At 40.5% G+C, this 8,238-nt stretch overlaps 1 non-coding gene across 1 annotated transcript; it reads right to left on the bottom strand.

Moving 5' to 3' along the window:
- Positions 1–7,831: 7,831 nt before the first annotated feature.
- On the bottom strand, positions 7,832–7,902 carry Trnav-cac (transfer RNA valine (anticodon CAC)). Its single transcript has one exon. It is a non-coding gene; the product is annotated as a tRNA-Val (tRNA).
- Between the last annotated feature and the right edge of the window lie 336 nt (positions 7,903–8,238).

The raw sequence follows: 8,238 nt of genomic DNA, 5'->3' as shown, positions 1-8,238 counted from the left end.
ATTCACAAAGCCCACCAAGAATTAATCTGGAAGGATATGTAAAATATCACAAAGGAAAAAATTAAGCTGCACACTTGCACTCACTAGGAGTATTGTTACAGTCGGATCTTGGCCATCTGAGCTGACCCCACACATCTGCTGTGTGTGTGCCGAGTAACACAGTATTTCCACTTCTTAGCAACAGCATCCACCGTCTTGCCTTGGCCAGGCATAAGGGGAACAAATCCTTCTGAGCTTATGGGTTTATAGCAGCAAACGTCTTCATGTCGTTAGGCCTTCAAGTCTGTAAAATAGTGTGTGCATGTGTGGCTTTCATTACAAGAGATTTACAAGAATAAAGTCATTGACACCTTTACTAATGCATGCATCTGGGTCAAAATGGTGGGACAGGAAAGGCAATTTCTCATGAAAACAAAGTGAATCTTTTTTTTTTTTTTTGCAAATTTGGGTGACTTTTGTTTTGAAATGAAAGAGATCTCAAAGGCTGTCTGGTCCAACTCCCTCATTTTACCCAAGAAAGTGAAAAACATAGACCCAAGGTCACACAGCTAATGACTGAGTATTTATCAGAAGTAGAGGCTTCTGTCCTTTGAATCCATGACCTACTTCCTCAGGGCACATGGTGATTCATGAATCACCACCCACCAGCAAGACGATCAACACCCCATTCTGTCTTTATTGCCTTATAGGTTTCCTCTGGGGACTTTTGATGTCCTGTCCTTGTGGTTATGGTCTCCCTGACACCCTCCTGACTGCAGACCCACATGCCATGTGGTTTGGGTTCAGTTAAGCAAGCTCATTTCTATATAAGCATAAGCACGAGTAGCGATTTTAAAGCTGATTTGGCTAAATTACGCCATTGTTCCACCTCATTACAGTGAATTACCAGGACCGAAAGCTTGTGCATCCTCTATTGTGTGGAAATCCTCTAGGCTGTTACTCTCTGACCCGTGAAACCCAAGGAAGACATTCATCTGTGACACACTTACTCCTAGGGCTTTGTGCATTTTCTCTATCCAGCACTTAGCCAAATTGGTTTGTGTCTTCTCTGATCGTTTCATCCTTTGGTTCTACCTGTCAGGTCGTTATCTGAGCAGCTGTTACATCCAGTAACTCAAAGGAACTGATGGCAAAAGGCATGAACGGAGGGGACTTTGGAAGAGAAACAGAACTATTTTTCAGGATTGAATCAAAAGCACATGATGCAACTTATGAATGGTCTTTTTAAATCACCCACCTAAGGCACACGTCGTGTATGTACGATACATGTGTACTCGTTACTCGTTATTCTTTAATCCAAGAATGAAAAAATTAAATGAATCAGTAAAGCAAGGTCCTCCTACCACCGGGTTTCACTTCAGCTCTGAAGATAACGTTGCACTAGAGGCAAAATCTTCTCATCTCATCTCAGTGCTCACCTTACCCGGTTCACAAGCAGTCTTTGGCAAGTCAGTACCCCCTCCTTTGGAATGCATGCTCTTTCCTGGGCTCTGAAGAGACCACACTCTCTTGATGTTCCTGGACCTTACTAGTTTCCCCCCTTTATTCTCTGATTCTTCTTCATGTTCCCAGCCTTCACATTTTGGTATGACCCAGGGCTCAGTCTTGATCCTTTTCTTTTTCTTTCTTTTTTTTTTTTTTTAGTACCTGCACAGTCCCTTGTCAATCTCATCAAAACCTGTGACTGATGACTCTTCAGATGGTATTGTAACAGGGACTCAGAGAGGCCTCCTTTGCTGCAAGCAGAGACTCCTCTCTTAAGCCTGCATGTGCCCCATAGGCAACTAAAAGCAGGATAAAGCTTGACATCTCTGTCTTCATTTCATATCTAATCTCATTTATTACCTTAAAACTTTGTGATCTGCTCAGTTCTGCTTGTAGGCATATTAAACATTCATTTAAAAACAGCTAATACATGGTTTATTAGCCCTAAATGTACTCACTTATCTAAGTCCCCTCCAAGACTGGGGCATGATTTGCTGTGTCCTGTTTCAGAGTCCTGGAGTGGGGGCTAGAAGTCTTCAGTCACTGACCGACACCTTCCAGAAACAGCAGGAGCAATGTCTCATGGGAGCTCAGCTGCCACCTTCCAGGATCCCAGGTCTGATGGATAAACACCCTGAGCAGCAAGAGGAAGCTGCCCCCTCCAGTGACAAGGACGCCTTTCAAGCCACCTCTCAGAACCAGAGCTGAGAGCATGATCACCCAGGCCACAGCTGGACAGAGACTGCTCAACAGTTCAAGCCTCTCACCACCCCCACCCCAATTCTTCCTCTATTTCAATCTCAAATTCACTTCAGCACCCCAAAGACAGGGCTGAGATGCTGGATCTCACTTTGCCTTCCTAATAGAGTCACATTGATTTAAGTGTCCTTTTCTGCTTTCACCATTATATTTTCTGCTTGTTTTTTTTGGCTGGGGGTGGGGTGGGGGTATGCCGAGAACAATATCTGGAGCCTGGAATTCTCCTTTGAAACTCCCAATTGTTTCTCTAACCACCTACTCCTCTTTCCTCGGATGTGTCACTCACTGCCAGTCCAAAGCCAGCTCCTCATCTCTGTCCTCTTCCCACTCCGCCTAATGGCAACCCCATTCTGCTAGTTAGTTGCTCAGGTAAAGTGGTTGCTGACTGTCCACCAGAGATTCCAAGTTACTCAGAACTTCAGGGGCAGAGGATGGACCCAGGAGGGCTTAAATACTCAAGTTCCATTTATCATCATTCCTTCTTCTTGCATATTACTTTGTAATACGCACATGCTCCTCTCATCACTGAGTTGAGGATGATGCTCTAGGGCTTGGAGAAGCCTGGGGATAAAAAGAACCTGCGTACCTGCATTTCTAAATGGACCACACCACCTGGCAAGGCTGGACCACTCACCTCAGGAATGCTATGATTAAAAAAAAAAAAAAAAGACACCCTGAGTTACATAAGCTCTTGTATTTTCGGATCTCTTTGTCACAGCAGCTTACTTAGCCTGTACTGTAACTAACCACCTGGCAAGGCTGGACCACTCACCTCAGGAATGCTATGATTAAAAAAAAAAAAAAGACACCCTGAGTTACATAAGCTCTTGTATTTTCGGATCTCTTTGTCACAGCAGCTTACTTAGCCTGTACTGTAACTAACCACCTGGCAAGGCTGGACCACTCACCTCAGGAATGCTATGATTAAAAAAAAAAAAAAGACACCCTGAGTTACATAAGCTCTTGTATTTTCGGATCTCTTTGTCACAGCAGCTTACTTAGCCTGTACTGTAACTAACACAGGAGGTGAGAAACTAGAAGTAGCGAATGTGAAGCCATTTTCTCAAGAAGCCTGAGTCTGTGGGAAGGAGAGAAATAAATAAGACTGCTGCTGGAATGTTTTATTGAAAAGGTTGTGAGGAAACTTGGCTCCAGGGGAAGCAGTTGAAATGCAGTCAGCTCACTGAGATATAAGCCTTTTCTCTGACTCAGTAAATTTGATAAATGTCCAACGGAGAATCCATGTCACTCAGAACTTTGTGAGCAGAAATGGACCCCGGAGAGCTTAAATATCTGAGCCCCATTTACAATAATATTCCTTCTTTTTTTGGTAATATACATTGTAAATTTTAAATTTTAAAATAATAGATTGGTGGCCCAATAGTAAAATGCTCAAGTTGAAATATTTGATTCTTAAATGGGAAAGATTTTGTATTCAGACATCTATAATCAGAAGTCCCTCCTGTAACAGAAAGTGATGTACCTACAGTGTGCCTGGTAAGGGGTGATGAGAATAACCAAAGGACGGGCTGGGGGCTGTAGCTCAGTGGTACGGTGCCTGCCTCGCAAGTGTGAGGCACTGGGTTCGATCCCCAGCACCACATAGAAATAAATAAATAAAGATATTGTATCTATCTCCAACTTAAAAAAAAAATTAAAGAATAATCAAAGGAAATTAAAAGGATCAAAACTGTTTTAGTCAGCTTCTTTACTGCTGTGACTAAAGGACCCAACCAGCGTAATGGTAGAGGAGGAAAAGTTTATTTGGGGGCTGGTTTCAGAGGTCTGAATCCATAGACAGTGGGCTCCATTCCTCGGGGCTCCAGGTGAGGCAGAACATCAAGGAAGAAGAGGATGGCAGAGGGAGGCAGCTCAGATGATGATCAGGAAGCATAGAGAGCAACCTCACTCACCAGATACAAATATATACCCCAAAGCCACGCCCCCAATGCCCCACCTCCTCCAGCCACGCCCTACCTGCCTTCAGTCACCACCGAGTTAATCCCATCAGGTTATTAATTCACTGATTGGGTTAAAGCTCTTGTCTCACACGTGAGCTTTTAGGGGACACCTCACATCTAAACCATAAAAATAACTCTGTTATGAAGCACTGAAAATGGGTCTTGCGCTATGCAGGTGCTGCCTGCAAAGTCCTGAAAACCAGGTCTTACCACCACAGCACATAGTTAAGACTATTAATTACTTCCTGAAATTTTCTCCTGTAGCCTGTGTAGCTTGGCAAGACACAAAATTAACACCCAGAAATCAAATGTGTTTTTATACTCCAACATCTAAAACAGAAATTAGGAAATCCATTCCATTTAGAATAGCCTCAAAACAAAACAACAACAAAAAACCCTTAGAATCAGTCTAATAAAAGAGGTGAAGGACCTCTACAATGAAGACTATAGAACACTAAAGAAAGAAATAGAGGAAGACCTCAGAAGATGGAAAGACCTGTCATGTACTTGGATTAGCAGAATTCATATTGTCACAAAGGCCATATCACCAAAAATGCTATACAGATTCAACGCAATTCCCATCAAAATTTTAATGACATTCTTTATGGAAATGAAAAAAGCAGTCATGAAATTCATTTGGAAAAATAAGAGACCCAGAATAGCCAAAGCAATCCTTAGCAAGAAAAGTGAAGCAGACAGCATTACAACACCAGACCTTAAATTATACAACAGAATTATAGTAACAAAAACAGCGTGGTATTGGTACCAACACAGATATGAAGACCAATAGAACAGAATAGAAAACAGAGACAAACCCATATAAACATACTTAATAAAAGCACCAAAAACAGGCATTGGAGAAAAGATAGCCTCTTCAATAAACGGTGCTGGGAAAACTGGAAATACATATGTAGCAGAATGAAATTTAACTCCTCTCTCTCTCTCACCCTGCAAAAAACTCAACTCAAAGTGGATCAAAGACTTAGAAATTAGATCAGAAACCCTGCACCTACTAGAAGAAAATATAGGCCCAACACTTCAATATGTCAACTTAGGAACCGACTTCCTCAACAATATTCCTAAAGTGCAAGAAGTAAAATTAAAAATCAATAAATATGATGGCATCAAACTAAAAAGCTTCTTCTCAGCAAAGGAGACAATCAATAATGTGAAGAGAGAGCCTGCAGAATGGGAGAAAATTGTTGCCACCTGCACCTCAGATAAAGCATTAATTTCTAGGATGTATAAAGAACTCAAAAAACTTAACACAAAACAACAACAACAACAACAACAACAACAACAAATAACCCAATCAATAAATGGGCTAAGGAACTGAACAGACACTTCACAGAAGAAGAAATAAGAATGGTTAACAAATAAATGAAAAAATATTCAACATCTCTGGCAATTAGAGAAATGCAAATTAAAACCACTTTGCGATTTTATCTCATTCCAGTCAGAATGGCAAAATCAACAATACAAGTAACAATAAAGGTTGGTGAGGATGTAGGGGAAACAGTACACTCATATGTTGCTGGTGGGACTGCAAACTGGTGCAACCACTCTGGAAAGTGGTATGGAGATTCCTCATAAAACTTGGAATGGAACCATCATTTGACCCAGTTATCCCACTCCTCAGTTTATACCCAAAGGACTTAAAATTGGCATTGTACAGTGACATGGCTACATCAATGTTTATAATAGTTAAGCTATGGAACCAACCTAGATGCCCTTCAACAGATGAATGGATAAAGAAATTGTGGTATATTTACACAATGGCATATTATTTTGCCATAAAGAAGAATAACTTTATGACACTTGCAAGTAAATGGAAGACCTGGAAACTATCATGCTTAATGAAATAAGCGAATCTCAGAAAACCAAAAAGGTCAAATATTTTTGCTGATATGCAGAAGATAACCCATAATAAGGAGGGAGGGGGGAAATAGATATTCAGTAGATTAGACAAAAGTGAATGAAAGGGGGGTGAAAAAAAGGAAAGATAGTGGAATGTATCATAAATATTTTCCCATGTACTAATTTGAATACACCATAGTGAATCCCACTCACTCCACACACTCAGACTTGTGGGTGTATTCAGAATATATCTTATCTGGAATAAGATATATTCCATGCTTGTACAATCATATCAAAATGGATTCTACTGCCATGTATAAATAAAAAAAAGAAGCAATATAAAGAGAATGGCTTGGCCTCAAATAGGTGTGAGCTTGATGTGCTCTCCACTGACTGTTCACTTCTATCATGACACACTCACAAAAACTCAAGTAGTTGGGGACCTTTGATTGGCGTGTCAAAAGCTGAAGATTAAAAGGGGATCTTCATTCTTAGAAAACTGATATCTGTTCTTTGAGCATATCTCATAATCAAATGGTTTGTTACGAAAGGTCATATCATGAGGGCAGGTTGACCAGTAAAGTTCAGAAAAATCTATAAGCCTCATAGCCTGTGTGGCGTCAATGAAGAATGCTATGTGCTTGTTGGAATGGCAGGTAGAAGTCACCTTCAGAGCCTGAGTGTGCTATTTGGGTCTTAGTGATGGATGACTTCTTGAGCCTGGGATGGGTACTCAGTAGACCTATGCAGGCAAATTCATAAGTTATGTTTATGATTCTCAAAAATATGCTTTATCCTGGCTATGAAAAGAGAGAAAGGTAGAGGGGTCAAAGAACACAAAGAGCTGGTGTTTGAAGGAATTATACAGATGGCTATGAGGTGGTAGACTTCTCCCCGTGGAGAGGACATGGAAGACATTTTTGAATGTTGGTTTTTGTTTTTGTTTTTTTTCACCAATTTTATTTACACAAAGCCATCAACCTAGATGGGAGGCTTCTTGAGGTTTGGATTAGACAGGGTTCTCCAGAGAAACTGCCAATAGGAAATATCTGCATCTATGGGAGCTTTGCTATAAGGAACTGGCTCACATGATAATGGAAGTTGAGAGGTTGAGCGACCTACACCTGCAAGCTGGAGACACAGGACAGTTGGTATCATTCAGTCCCAGTCCAAAGGCCTGAGGAAAAACTAGAGGCCTCTATCTAGTTCCAAATTGACCTGAAGACATATCTAAAATCATAGGTGCACATTTCACTGGAAGATGTAGAGGACTTCTCCCATGACCCAAAGGCTCACCTTAGCTCCTGTGCAGTAATGAGTCCCATCAGAAGGACATTCATGTATTTACTCAGTCACTTCAGATACCTTCCTAGGACCAAGGGGATGCACATACATGGGCCCCAGTTGACTTCCAGGTGGGTTTTGCCCATTGCCTATAGTAGGAAAACATTTAACCTAGGAAATTTGTCCACACACTCAGACTTGTGGGTGTATTCAGAATCAAAATCAAATTTTATATATATATATATTATACACTCTCTCTATATATAATATATATTTTATATATTATATATATACTCTCTCTATATGTAGATATATATTATATATGTTATATATATATATATATATTCTCTCTCCCTCCCTCTTTTTATTTAACTTGGTATATACAGAATCAAACTTTTCATGTAACAATACTTTTTCTTACTATGTGTGATACACTCTGACATCTTCTGATCTATTCAAATGTATTTATTTATTTATTTATTTATTGGTGGTGCTGGGGATTGAACCCAGGGCCTCGTGCACGTGAGGCAAGCACTCTACCAACTGAGCTATATCCTCAGCCCTATTCAATTCTATTTTAAAATTTCTGGCTGTATCCACTAATTGATTGTGCAGAGTAATAACAGGGTGACATTTTTGGTTGATAGAATGGAGATTCCAACAGGTCAGCTAACAAGTTGTTGTGTGGTTTTTTTTTTAAATTGGTTTATAGATTTAGTTTCTCCTTCTTTAAAACTTACAGAGTGACTCTTTTGTGAAATTTCAAAGAATTCATCCTGTATATAAGTGAGTGACATCCAACAGCCTTGTATCTGGCTGGCTCGTACCCAGACCTACTCTCCTGGTCTGCAGAAGGAGGACCCAGGAGATGAGAGATGGGGGCAGGGGAAGG

The sequence above is a fragment of the Urocitellus parryii genome, chromosome 2 (genome assembly GCF_045843805.1).
Source record: "Urocitellus parryii isolate mUroPar1 chromosome 2, mUroPar1.hap1, whole genome shotgun sequence".
Lineage (NCBI taxonomy): Eukaryota > Metazoa > Chordata > Mammalia > Rodentia > Sciuridae > Urocitellus > Urocitellus parryii.
Note: the sequence above shows the minus strand (reverse complement) of the source record. Positions and strands in the feature narration are given on the sequence as shown.